Genomic DNA, 13,501 nt, shown 5'->3' on the forward strand with positions numbered 1-13,501 from the left:
AAGATCGGGGTACGGAAGAGCTCTGCCATTAAACAGTGCAATTTCGCACAGATCTGCTAAAGGCAAAGGACCTTCCTCCTGTGCCAGGGAGCACCATGGTCAAGGTGCTGTTGCTTCAGTGCCTGTGATAGCTCTAGCTACAATTATGGAGAAGGGAGCACTTGCATAACCTTGCATAAAGAATTTGGGGGACAAAGAAAAGAAGTTCCTCCCCAGGAAGAACTGACACTCAGCAGGATCCAAACCGGGGCTGCTGGAGTTACACCATTATCCCTGTGCACACCCAGCTACTCTAAATCTCCTTGTCCCTGCATTTTCTAGGGTTTCATGGTGAACCAACTGCTCTGAGGCTTTCATTTTAATTAGCAAATTAGAAACACGGACCACAGAGGCTCCATCAGCGCAGCTGGTAGGTCCTGCAGGTTGGCTCTGTGTTTGCTGGCAGGTGCCTGTCTTTAGTCCCAGGGTTGTGCCTTATCCCTGCACTCTGAGTTTCCTCTCTCACACCCCCCAACTCCAGCCCCAGTCTCTGATACCAGCTGCCATCACCACTGCACACACTTTCACACACAATCTCTGAGAAGTGAGAATCTCTGGGCAGTGAGCTTGCGATAGAGGTGCTGACCTCTCATCTTGCTGCCCCACAGCATCTCACTTGCTTCTTACAGCCACCACCAGATCTCTTAATTCTTCACCTATGAAACTGTACGTTTTTGAAACAGACAACTTCCTTCATTGCTTCTGTGAACATTTCATCTCAGGAAATACAGCTCACTGGGGTTTGGTGTATGTCTGCATCTCCAGCTCCTACGACACCGCACATACGCAGAGCTTTCATTATACGTGCTCCTTTTCCCTCTTGACTGAAGGAACAGTGAGACCTTCAGAATGTGTTATTTATGAAATCTGTGTTACTTGTTCCTATAACGTTTATTCTTCTCTCTCTTTGGAAAGCACAGAAGTTTAATATGGGCCCTTAGAAACACAGCTGCTGTTATTTTGCAGCTGGGTGCTACTATGTGGAAAGCATCTGAAAAGGGAGGCTTAAACATAGGAAATTAGACGCAAGTTTATATCGCTATGGAGAACAATAAATAAAAAAAATGAGATGTAGATATTAATCCAAGATTTTTAATATTAATATTTCACCCTGCAAGCTTTGCAGTTGAATGAAGGCTTGGAAAAGTCCATCTATGTACTGATCCATGGAGGACAAGTCAGGACTTACTCTTGTTTCTTCTAATGGTTAAGCCTGGCGGGTTAGGCAACACAGCCCATCTTTATATCCTCAGTTTAGGAATGTGCTATGGCTTTTCAAGAGAGCATTTATGTACACCAGTGAACTCTAAGTGTAAGCTGAACATTTAGCACATATTTCAGTGCTATCTTCGCAGCATGGACTATAGGCAATGTATTTGCTTTACCTACACTTCCTACATTTCTACATCCTTATATTAAAGCTTATGGCTTAAAAAAAGGGAACTATGTTGCTTCATTTACCCGTTGCAAATACTTTTACTGAGAGTAATGACTTATCCAGAGCTTGCTTATATAAGAATTAAACACGGTATTCCATTAAAATTATTAAACATATCTTTCTATAGCTCTGCTCCCTCCACTTCTGCTCTAATGTTCAGAATCACATAAAATAGTAATGAGCATACATAGCCTTCTGCTGTTTTCATAGACAAGGCAATAAAAAGACAGTTGCTGTTCCCTTGAGTGCTAGCCCAAAAATCAGAAAGTCTAATCAGCCACAGTGTCTGACACACTAGATAGCCCCTGTATTTCATTACTGCTATATTAAAATCTCCCCTATATGAATTCTGTATCCTCTATTAAAAGGAGAGAGAGGTAGAAAGAGATAATCAAAAGAAGACAAGAAGAAAGGACTAAAGAAAAGTAACACTTTCAACTCCCCCAGCCTGATGATTTGGAATTCTCTTTTCAGTGCAAGAACTGGTCTGAAAATACCAGGATCCAGTACCTGGCATGCTCCATCCCTTGTACACCCCTGGGGCTGGTTTTGAGTTCAGCTTTGGTGGCCAGGGCAGACCCAGCACTGGCTGGTGGTTCTGCCTTGCAGCAGGTGCTCAGTGAAAAGTGAATGAGCAATGGTGTTTGTCACTACTTGCCCACACCACTTGCCTACTGTGCCTGCAACTGAATACTCAGGGTTCCCTTGCTTAGGTTTGAGGACTTCAGAGGGGCAGACGTTCTGAAGCTGCACTGCGGGTCAATGCAAAGGCAGCTTCCATGGGCTGCATTGATTCTGGGCTGCCTTTGCATTGGGCTGCCAGGAAAGAGCATCAGTCAGAGGCTGGTTCTCTTTCGTGGGAGAATCAGCCTCTGACTGTGCACAGTGTGAAGATTCAGCATTGCTGCATTGCTCGTATATGAGTTTCATAAAAGCAACATCTTCTGACACTCGGAATCAGAAGCACCTCTCTTTGTGCATCAGCCCAGGCTGGTTGGTAAATTAGGCTGTGACAAAACGAATTAGATTTCATTTCATAGCTGTCCAATGGCATTACTACACGTGTTAGTACATAATTCTGTGAATCAATAATTTGACTTTGCATGCTTGCATCTTGTGAAATTGAGAATGATCAGTTCAATACCTGTAGGCAGTTGCTAAGAGTGGCACAGATGTATATAATATCGAACAATAGATGTCACTCTTATGCCAATAAAAATGGGTTGTATTTACAGTTATTGGTAGTTTCAGCCTCCATTACACAAAGCTGCTAAGTCAAAAGTGAAAAGCCAGGGTACTCACTGACTCATGATACATTTTAAACAGGAATCCTGCACCTCCCTGTGGTTTTTCATCTATCAAATTACACACAAAAGTTCTAAAAGATTTTAAAAGTGAGTTTAAACAAAGATATTTTCCTGTGGCTTTATGCAAATCGGTCACACAAGAATAGCACCACTACCCAAAAGTTACCACGAGTGGGAGATAAAGAAAAAGGGATGTGGGAAACTTAACTGAGGAAGTATCAGAAATGGAAGCATTTCTGCCTAAACTTCTTTCTTTCAAAGGGGAGGTGATGTATCTACTCTTCTCTCCTTGGAACAACTCCATGGAGGATGGTACATACGAACTTGCCAAAAGGGAAGGACCAGGCTATAAGCAGTGGTTTGTTGAGACAAGAAATGAGGGAGAAGCATCACAGACAACATCCCACAGGAGCAGAAGAGTCTGCAGAAAGAGAGAGTAAGTATCCAAGTAAAGTTTGGGCACTGATGTCCTGTTTCAAGAGGTTCTTAACGCTGCTTGAAATTGGTATAAAAATCACAAAAATAAGACTGCGAGCAACAGAAGAACCCCCAGACCAGCATGGTACCTTCTGCTCAGCTGTAAGCAAGACCTGTGCAGTCAGCTCTCAGGTGACGAGCAAAACTAGTGAAGTCTAACAAATAAGAATGAGTTCAAACATCCATTTCAGGAGGAGACGCCGAGGCAGCACAGAGGCAGGTTATTACACAGCAGCTGTTCAGCACCTACCGCTCTGTTCCTCAAAATCCAGAACAGAGCTCACCGAGAGAAAATGTCTGTGCTCAGTGGTTGTAGGAGCCTTTTGTGCCATAACACATGAAACAAAATGCTTCTTTGTGACCAACTGATTCAGTCAGATAAAGGGGACAAGTGTTTTGATGCATGATGCTGTCATCAGCCTGGCCCCAGCCAGTCCCGAGGAAGAAAAGGTTCCTCATGTTTTTACTTCTTACCATGAGTTAAGACAGAAATAAACTCAAGCAAAACCTATGTCTACAAAAATAAGCACAGTTTCATGGTGGATTTTCATCAAGCCTCTTTCATCCAGAATGTGAGGAGGAGCTGTTATCATTTCTGGATAAAGGACGTCTGAACTGCACACACTAACAGGTATGCTTTAAAAGAAGCCTGACAATGTTAACATACATAAATGCCAAACCATTACCATTCAGATTTGATCCCACCTACTCAGTAATAAAACAGTATTACAATGAGGAGGGCAGCTCCCTCCATCCAGTCACACCCCTGAGGTAATTGCCAGGGATTTTCTTTCTAGTTTGCAGACAAGACTGTTCTTTGCTGTTTGGACCACATTGTGATGCAAATTTCAACATTTCTGTGCTTTTTACCCAAATCCTGAAAGTTTTCCATATAAACGTGACCCTTACATCTTAGCTTCCTGCTTTTCTGATGTATTTTTTCCTCTTCACCTAAAATCATCTCCATGCATGTCACATCCCAGTCTCTTGCCCAGGAAATGATAAGGAGGTCACAATATAGAAGTAGAAACATAAGAAAACTTCAAGGAACCATCTAAAGAATAACAACATTGTTTCATCATATATCCCTTCTAGTGTTAAAGAAGTGAGTGAGACAGAACACCAGGTGAATTGCTTCAAAACATAATGGAATTCAACATACCCTATGAGATATTACCCACTTCTGTAAAAAAATAAAAGGAAAATGACACAAATACCTTGTAAATCATAGCTGAGATGGATATTTCAAAGATTCATGGTATAAAGTAGGAAATGGTATGGCTTGCAATGTAACATGTCCTGATAGCACAGAGGAATGTCAGCTTTCCACTTGGGAAATGTAGGTATAAAAATTGATATTTGACATGTATTTTTATATGGAGATAAAGCATGCTCCTGGACACAATGACACTGAAAACGCAAAAATCTTAGCATCTGTGAAAGTACAAATACTGATGGGCATCACTAAACACGTGTTGCTGACTAAAGCTATTATTAGTGACAACAGTCATTCTCCAGTCCGGAAAATCCCAGTTGCCTTGGGCTTTGTCTGAGCAGGAAGCCAGAGAAAAATCTGAATAAAACCTTGTGAGTTAGCCTCATGCTAGCAGGCTGAGCTGCAATACTCAGATCATAATAAAGCTCAGAATACAGGGCTAAATTCAGCCATGCTTGCCTGATGCTAAATTGAGCAAACTGAGCACTGCCTGCTGCAGAGGCAGTACCAGAAGGTGGCTTGTTCTCCCAGACCGTTCATTCCAGCTCCCATTTTGACTGACACTTCAGAACTGAACTGGAAACTCCAAATGCTGCACTTAGGGGTCTCCCACCCTCCTACAGCAGAATGAGGCCACCTCCTGTCCTAGGGCCTGTGTGCCCCAAGTGAGCTCTCCTAAAATCACATCAAGCTGTGGGTTTTCTGGGCCCTGAGCTCAGCCTTCTATATCCTTCCCCTGGAATTCCATAGACAGAGAGCCAAATAATGATGTCTTCAAATGGTCAATGAACCACCTGGTTATCAGAGGCTTTGAGGAAAGGGGTTACCTTTGCACAGGCTTCATCACAAGTGCCTAAGCCAGGTTTAGGCAGAGTTGTACTGCCAAAGTCAAGCTCTTAAGCATCCCATTTCAGACCTTTGAGGACATGCAAGTGTTGGAACAAGTGATGAGGAAACCTAGCAAGGATTTGAGCAGAGAATGAATCAAGCTATGGAGGCACTGCAGTGCTGCTCTGACAGAATTAAATGGCAAACACTAGAGAAGTGTGGAAAATAAGAATATATTTTACAGCCAAAGTTGTTCCAAGCTCAGAATTAGTAAGGTGGCAGCTGGAAAATCAGACCAATGTGTACATACGTCAGTCTATCTATATATAGTTGCAACAGGAACTACTACCACTTGTTGACAGTGGAGGTTCTGAGTATATATGAGTGTGTATATATATATATAAGCAGAGGCATATGAAGTATTGGGGTGAGGGGTATGTGGGTGTAGACCTCCTAAGTATAATGTCTAACTAGGAATGAAATCTCCCTTAGAAACGACACAGGTAGGAAAATAACAGATTTAAATCCTTGCAACATAACAGAATAGCAATATTTATGGTTAATTATCTGTCATTTAATGATTAGATTAGCCAGGTTCTGTTTGTACAACGGCTGCTTTTCTTGTTCGTTCAGCTACAATCAGTTATAAACAAAAAATGCATCCCATAAAAGTGTTTCAGTTGTTTAACAGGTTAAGTGAATGGCTGACCTCGCTATAATTAATTAGGGGTCTTTATTTAATTGAACATTCATGGTCACCAGAGCAATGCAAACCTAAACCCCAGCACGCTTATCTGGTTTCATTACAAAGGCAAGTCTTGACCAGTAAAAATCAGAGTGCATTTTCATTAAAACTGTGAACCTTCATGGATTAGGCTCTATGGACACACGCAAACACGCTTAAACTACACCTCCAAACCCAGAGTAAAAGGGGCTATTTTGTGGCTAAGGAATCATGGAAACCAGGCAGTAAGCATACTTAAAGACCAGGTAATAGGAAGATATGGTTCTGCACTGTCTACATACACACCACATTGATGCTTAGAAAGCAAAAGAAAATATGTAAATGAAGATCATCCAAGAAGGAAAAGAGGTTAATCAACACTTCACGTAACCACAAAAATGGAAAAGGCTAATTTAGTTAATTCATTTTGTATCTGCCTTCGAAAGCAGTAGGGTGTGCTCATGAGTCACCTTCTGAGCTCAGCTGCAAACAGCCTCTGAACGTGTGAGTATAAACACAGAGAGAATAAAATTCATTTTCCTACTCACTACAAACCATCCCGCCCTGGTACGACTTTGTTCCAGCTCATTAAAACTGTGCTTCTAGAACTGTGCCCAATTCAATTAATTCATAGCCCTTTTTGCCAGAACATCTCATGCTCGCGATTTGTAGCTAACACATGGCCACAGCATGGGAACAGCAGGAACTCTGACCTGGAGTAAGGACCACAGGCAGCCAAAATACTGAATCTATCACATCCCTCGCGTGGAAAACACTTCCTACACCCAGCTAAAATAGGAGCATGCAAGATACTGCCAGGCAAGTGACCATGAAGCCAGTGTGCTTTCACACGCTGTACTCCATGGTGGGGTACCTGGGCTTTTTACAGCCCTGCTATGTCCAGCACCTCAAACACAAGAATCCAAGGAGGAAATGCCAAGCTTATTTTCAGAAAGGAGAAACCCCACTGGAAACAACACACTTTCACCTTAATGTGGCAAGTAGTAACTGTAGTCTCATTGCACCTCTGAAAACTATGAGCTGCTGAAACCAGGAATATCAAAACAAATAATTACCAATTAAATGCTTGTGAAATGCGCTGAAGATGAAAAGCACGGCACATTATTACTAGCAGATAACCAGCGTTTAAACAGTGTTTGGTGTCTCAATTTCATCACTGAAAACAAATTTCTGTCTTGCTAAAGGCTGCCAAAGTTGTTCTCCTTCAGAGTTGAGATCGGGTGCTTGAAACAGAAACTGATGGATGGGACTAACAGCCAGAGAGAGCTCAGACAGCATGAAGAAACGAAGGGAGATTATAATCCATTAATTATTTATACAGCTTAATTTCTTTCAGTTATTTGTTATCCTTTCACTATTTTATACTAGTTAATTTTCAAATTGAATAATAGACAAATATATTTGCCTGATGCATAAATCAGACCAAGAGCAGTTTTTGCCCTGTTTCCCATCCAGGATGCGGCAGTCTGGGATGTGCTGCTGCCTCACTGATACACATCATCATATGGTGCTTTGTTGACCCTTTGATCTGGGAAGTCTCCTCTCATTAGGCATCTGATACAGGGCATTAACTCTTCCCTCTGTCAGGTATATCTTCTCCCCACTGGTCAGGCAATTGCCATAATCTTTAGTCTGATTTTTATGAAGGCGTGTTCTAGCACCTTTTCCTTTTAATGTCTCATTAGAACATAGTTAAGGAAGAGACAAGGAGAGGGGGGAAAACGTGAGCTGATGTTATAAAAAAAGCTACTGCTTATGCCATGATAAAATAACCCTCATTTCCCAAATGCATCATGCTCAGAAATTACAGTGCTTTGCACTCTTAATGTCTTTTTAAATCATTCAAAATACCTCCTACCCTGACTTTCATTTTGGTGCAGTTTGACACAACCCTGAGGCAAGCCCCATCTAGGGAGGTATATATATATATACATGTGCTTGTGTACACATATGCATGTGTATATTTCACAGGGATGAAGAGGAAACCTGTTCAGATGAAGTGAGATAAATTCTCCGTAAATTCCTACCCTTTCCTACAGATCAGATCCTCACAACGGCACAATTTTACTTTCCACAGTAAAAAATACCTGGCAACAACACTGTGCTATTTTCCTACATGTCTGACCTACTATCTTCCAGGAAAAAAATCCAACCAGAATATCCCTGCAGACACTATTTAAGACTTTTTAAAGCATTTGAGTTGTTGGGCAGTTGACAAAGAGGCACTGTAACAGCTCTCATTTTGCAGTACTTTCATGGTACCGGGGTCTCTCACACCACTTGCAGCACATGGGATCAATTCATGCAGCTCTGGGTACTGCCCTGTTCTTCCCTGCAAAGAGATGACCGGAATGATCTCACTTTTTCTTGGAAGCTGGTCAGGATGCCAACTGTTTGATCCAGGACTGACGCAAACTGTGCAGCATTAAAACCTACATTGTAGTCTCTTTTCCAAGCCATTTCTAAGAATACTTTCAACCACCGCAGAGATTCCCGATGCTTCTCAATCAGTGTTTTCTCATCCACATCTTTTCTCTTCTGTGTTTCCCCAATCCCAGCACTGAAAGTAAATACCTAGAGGGAGACTTCCTTATTTGCCTGAAATAGCTGTAACTCAGCTGTCTTGGGAGAGGTCTGAATAGTCTTTAGATTCCGCACATCTTTCCAGTGATGTGGGAAGCTGAATACCTCCTGACAGGGCTGTCCAAGGGAATTTTAACTCACCATCAGCTCCTTCACATGGTTGGCATATCATAGGGTGTTAAGGGTGTGCTTGCAGGATCTTATTCCTAGAGAGTGACAATTTTTCCCTATAAATGAATCCACCAGGACCTGGGTGAACTTGCTAGCCCTGAACAGTGTGTGGGCTCTGTTATGTCCCAATACCTGCTACACTCCTTGAGTGCCAAGAGGCTTTTATTATCAGCCCCCTCCAGCTTTTTTTTTTGCCTGTCTGCAGCGGAGATGTCAGCTCCTCATTCATTCCCAGCCAAATCAATCAGGGAAAAGTTGGCATACAAATTCCTCTCTTGTTGAGCATGAAGATGGCATGGCTCCATGAGGAGTGAGTGTTGGCAGAGATCCTGCCAACATGTGACACTAGCTACCTGTTTCAATTAGCTAGATGGTGCCTTCCACACTGGTGACTCCTTTCTTGCACAGCTCCACCACTTGGATATGCTATTAACCATCTTGAGCACTCTCAGCTGCTTCTTCCAGTTCAGAAGGTCAAACACCTTGCTCCCATAAATCTCAAAGGCAGCCCCACAGAATCAAAGCTCCAGTTTCTAGCAGCTGGGATACTGCAGCCTGCAGAAGACACCCTCGGTAACCAGGATGCAGATCCCTTTGGAGGACTCAGTTCTTGATTAAGAAACTTCCCTTCATGGTGTGAGTCTTGCTGCTGTTGTGTGCCCCTAGAAAAAGATCTTCATGAGGGGCTGGGCTACTAGCGATCGGTGGATGTGCCCATTGCTGGTCTTCAAGGTTGAAAATACATGTGTTTTTAATCAGCTGCTGTGGGTGGAAGGAACATACAAAGCTGCCACCACCTGAAAAGGCCTATTTGAGTTTCCAGGCTGGCATGCAGCTGCTGAGACACATCGTGTCTAATTAGATCAGTCATGTTGTGTTAAGCTAATGCCGGTGATACAAGTGCAGAGACTCAAGAGAGCCTTTCTGTCCCGCAGTAACCACGCAAAAATGCAGAAAACAATTACCTTGAGCATAACTTTTGCATTCCTTTAAAAGGCTTTTCGTGCCTTGAAATCTCGCTTGAGAAAAAATGGGCTTAATGGAAAACGAATGAAAAGCAGAGTTGCAGTGAGTGCAGTGGACACATCTGCATCCACAAGGAAGAATTTGGTATCATTTTGATAACTGGAAGAGCCGATGATATTTTTAATCCACTTCCTCAGTCATGTGGATTCCTGAACAGAGACTTTCAAAGTTCTGGCTATAGGAAAATCTTTTTAACATCTTGGTTTACACAAGATTTTTGGTTTATTTTGACAGGTAGATTCAGACCTGCAATAACAACAACTGTTATTTACGAGCATATTCGAATGCTGTAATAACCCTAAAAGAAGTATGCTTGCAGAAATAGTGGTAAGATTACATAAGCTTGAAGCAAATGAAACCAATTCAGAAGGTTTACTTTAGAAGATGATCAATTATTTCCATTTGTTCTTGCCTTTTGACTGGCAAGTTAAAATGATGACTTCAGGCAGTCTGAAATCACCAAACCTGAAGAATGAGAAGAACCTTGGATGTCCTTATTTACCAACCCTCCTGTGGAGCCAAAACAGCAATTAAGGTGTGTTATAACTTCTTGAAGGAGAGGAATTAGTAATCACATTTTTTGTCTGGAGATGTTGCCATCATGACTACTGCTGCTTTCACCTACTTGCGCTTGACTAAATCCTCGTGCCTTTGAACATGCTTTAAATGTAATTTAAAACCTTTTTATATGGGGAAATTATGTCCCTGTTATAGAAATCTAGTTCTTGGGTCTCCATCAGAAAATGCCAGCCTGGTGAAGGATGAAGAGTAGTAAAATGGCAGCAACTTGTTGGATAGGTTTTGGAGATAAAAGCCTGCCACGTACACTGTTAGATGAGCCTGAAGAAATGCAGAGCACCAGGGACACAGGGTAGAGCAAAGCTGTGATTTTAAAGGCTTATTCAGCTTCCCATGGCAACATTGTCTTGTACGAGTTCTTGCTCACATTCCTTTGTCAGATCCAAAGGTTAAAACACCCCAGAGTAGCAGGCTGCAGCAGTATCCCTTGAATGGGCCAGACGGATATAATGAAATCAATCCTCATAGCAAACTGCTTTTTCTATTTAATGTTTGGAGACCTTTTTAGACTCTCAGATGGGCATCAGAATTCAGTCAGGCTTTTGCCTGAGGAATTTGACATTCACTCTTGGATAGCTTCACAACCTCTATTCATCTCATGTTCCTGGAGGATGCATATGCTGTAACATGTGCTTGAGTAACTCTACAGTCATACCTGCCAAGCTGCATAAGCAGTTGCTCATCTTGCGTTTAATTAGTGATATCCTTGTAAGAGATGACTCAATTTTGTAAATGTATTGAAATAGCCCCAAATAACCGCAACAGAAATCTAATCTGGGGCACGTTACTAAGCTTATTACAGCAGTAATAAGGGAAAGAGATACGAAATAAGTGCTCAGAGAAAGATGCCTTTTTAAAGGAGCCTAACTGATTGAGGGTTGCCACCGAATTTCAGCTAAACCAAGATTCATTTTCCAGGGCTCTCAGAATACAGATTTTTAGCCCAAATAAACACTGAATAAAAGCAGGAGCCTTACAAATACTGTAAATTGTACATTCCCTATACAGAATAGTACATTCCCTACATAGAAAATGTAATATAACCTCAGTTAAGGACCAGGATCATTTTGGATCTATGATAATATACTTGGTAAATAAAACAACACACTTCAAACTCTCTGACCCAAAAAGGAGCCATAGATGCCAGTATTTCTCATGGTTGAACCGTATGCTAAGTAAATTAAAAGATTAAAATGTTACATATTGGTTTATTTACAGACCCTGCAAATTGCCAACACTGTGACTTGCCAAATAAAACCCCAAACTCAGAAATGATGCTACTGTTCAGTCACATTTGTTTGACCTTTTTTTTAGAGAAACATTCTGGAGAACATAAATATCCAAATATGTGTTTTAAATATAAATCTCCCATGAGGGAAAACATCAAATCAGCTTTTCTTATAGCACTGCTGCAGACTGACACCTACCAGCTGTTGAGCTCATTAGATCGCACCAGGCTTCTCTGCTTGCTTGGCACTGCTGCACAACCTGCAAGTTGATTTAGCTCTTTGTGGGTCCAGCCTTCATCCCAACCCCTCTTTCACAGTAAGCTCTCACCAACTGTCTTTTCTTAAACAAACCACTAACTACTCTTTACTGAGAGCCCATCTATTGGGATTTGAGTGGGTTTATAACAATAAGAATGTGCTTGGATCTATCAGCATGTGCAGGTTTAGAAGGGATGGCTTCAATTTTTCAGGTCATTTATGTAATGACAATGGCTGGCCTGTCATTAGCCCACAGGTTTAAGAGTTTAATGGGAAATGGAGCAGTCTGATTTTTGGAGGCTAAGGATAAACACAGACCCCAGTGAATTCTGCATCAGATACAAGTATAAATTCACCACAGTGAGTATTAGAGCTATGTAGTCAAAACCAGAGCATCCCTTTCAAAACGGCAATACTGTGCCTCTGCTTAGTCATTTATATAATGGTTTAATCCTTGTGAAAAAGCTCCTAAAACATGGATGATCAAACCCCTGTTTTTATAGGGACTTCAGCTGCTGCTGCACTGGAATGAGACGCCACTAGGAGAAGAATGAATAGGGAAGTTCTGCAGAGATTGTGACAGGCAAATACAGTGTCTGACAAAGAAACTAGAAGTAAACATTTCGGTGCACTCATATTTGATTTGAATCAACATAAACCAGCCCTTTTTTATTTTCTTCTTTACTTTTCTGATGCAGTGGCTCATCTCTGTTTAAGACTTTGTGATCCTTAGCTGAAGTGTGCCCCATTTTTGTCTGATTTGCCCTTGCATCTTTAAACAATATTTGCATGGGGCTATTTTGTAATTCTAATAGGACACCCAAGCCTACAAATTATAGTGCAGTAGTTCACACCTGCTGCATTTAACAGCTCTCAGCCTTCAGCCGTATTCTAACAGCCCCATCTTGTGAAGCACTGCACTCTAAGTCTCTCCCAGGAGTGCCTTGCTGCTCCCTCTCCATGTTGGCATCTAATTGCTGAAGTAATCATGTGTGATTTTGTACACAAGAGAACCAAAATTTATGCAAGGGCCTCTTTCATAAAGAATATGGCTTCTAAAAGAGAGGAAAAAAAGATCCTACTTGGCTTGAGATCACAAGTTTTAAAGTCTGACAAGTATTAATGGTTTTGATGGCTACGCATTCACAAGCAGCTTTTAGCATCCAAAACAGATGGGGAAAGTAAGTGATTAAACCAGCACTATGACCAATTAACCAGTAATTTTAAAAAGAAGGGTAAAATCCTCTATATAAGTACAAGGGTGCCTGCATGTGTTACCTCCAGAGGTGCTTAAGTCCTTGACAAATGCAGAATGTCACAGCCACGACCCTAATCTAAGTAAAGGGGAACTGCCGGCTCCTACAGTCACCCTGTGAAACCACAGCAGTTTCCTGTGCCAAGCCAAACACATGTAGAGACCAAAGCCCCCTTCCAGTTCTCCCAGCCAAGCGCTGTCTTAAATCAGAACCCAAAGGAAGAGGATATTTGATGTTAATTTCATCTGATTTTTTTTGTTTCAGATCCCAAGCAGTAAATTAACATGAAACTACTGCCTCAGCGCTCCAACTTCCCTGCAGTGTCCTGGAAGAGAAAAGCACATTTCTG

The 13,501-nt window shown here is 41.7% G+C and overlaps 1 long non-coding RNA gene and 1 pseudogene across 1 annotated transcript in view; both read right to left on the minus strand.

The window, feature by feature from the left end:
* The window catches only part of LOC134160582 (uncharacterized), a 148,319-nt gene that overhangs the window by 38,232 nt on the left and 96,586 nt on the right, over nt 1-13,501 (minus strand). The gene's annotated exons all lie outside the window — the stretch shown is intronic.
* LOC134160500 (kinesin-like protein KIF2A) lies at nt 8,346-11,092 on the minus strand (annotated as a pseudogene).

This window comes from Pezoporus occidentalis, unplaced genomic scaffold, assembly GCF_034315485.1.
Source record: "Pezoporus occidentalis ecotype Australia unplaced genomic scaffold, CSIRO_AGI_Poc_V1 ctg160, whole genome shotgun sequence".
NCBI lineage: Eukaryota > Metazoa > Chordata > Aves > Psittaciformes > Psittacidae > Pezoporus > Pezoporus occidentalis.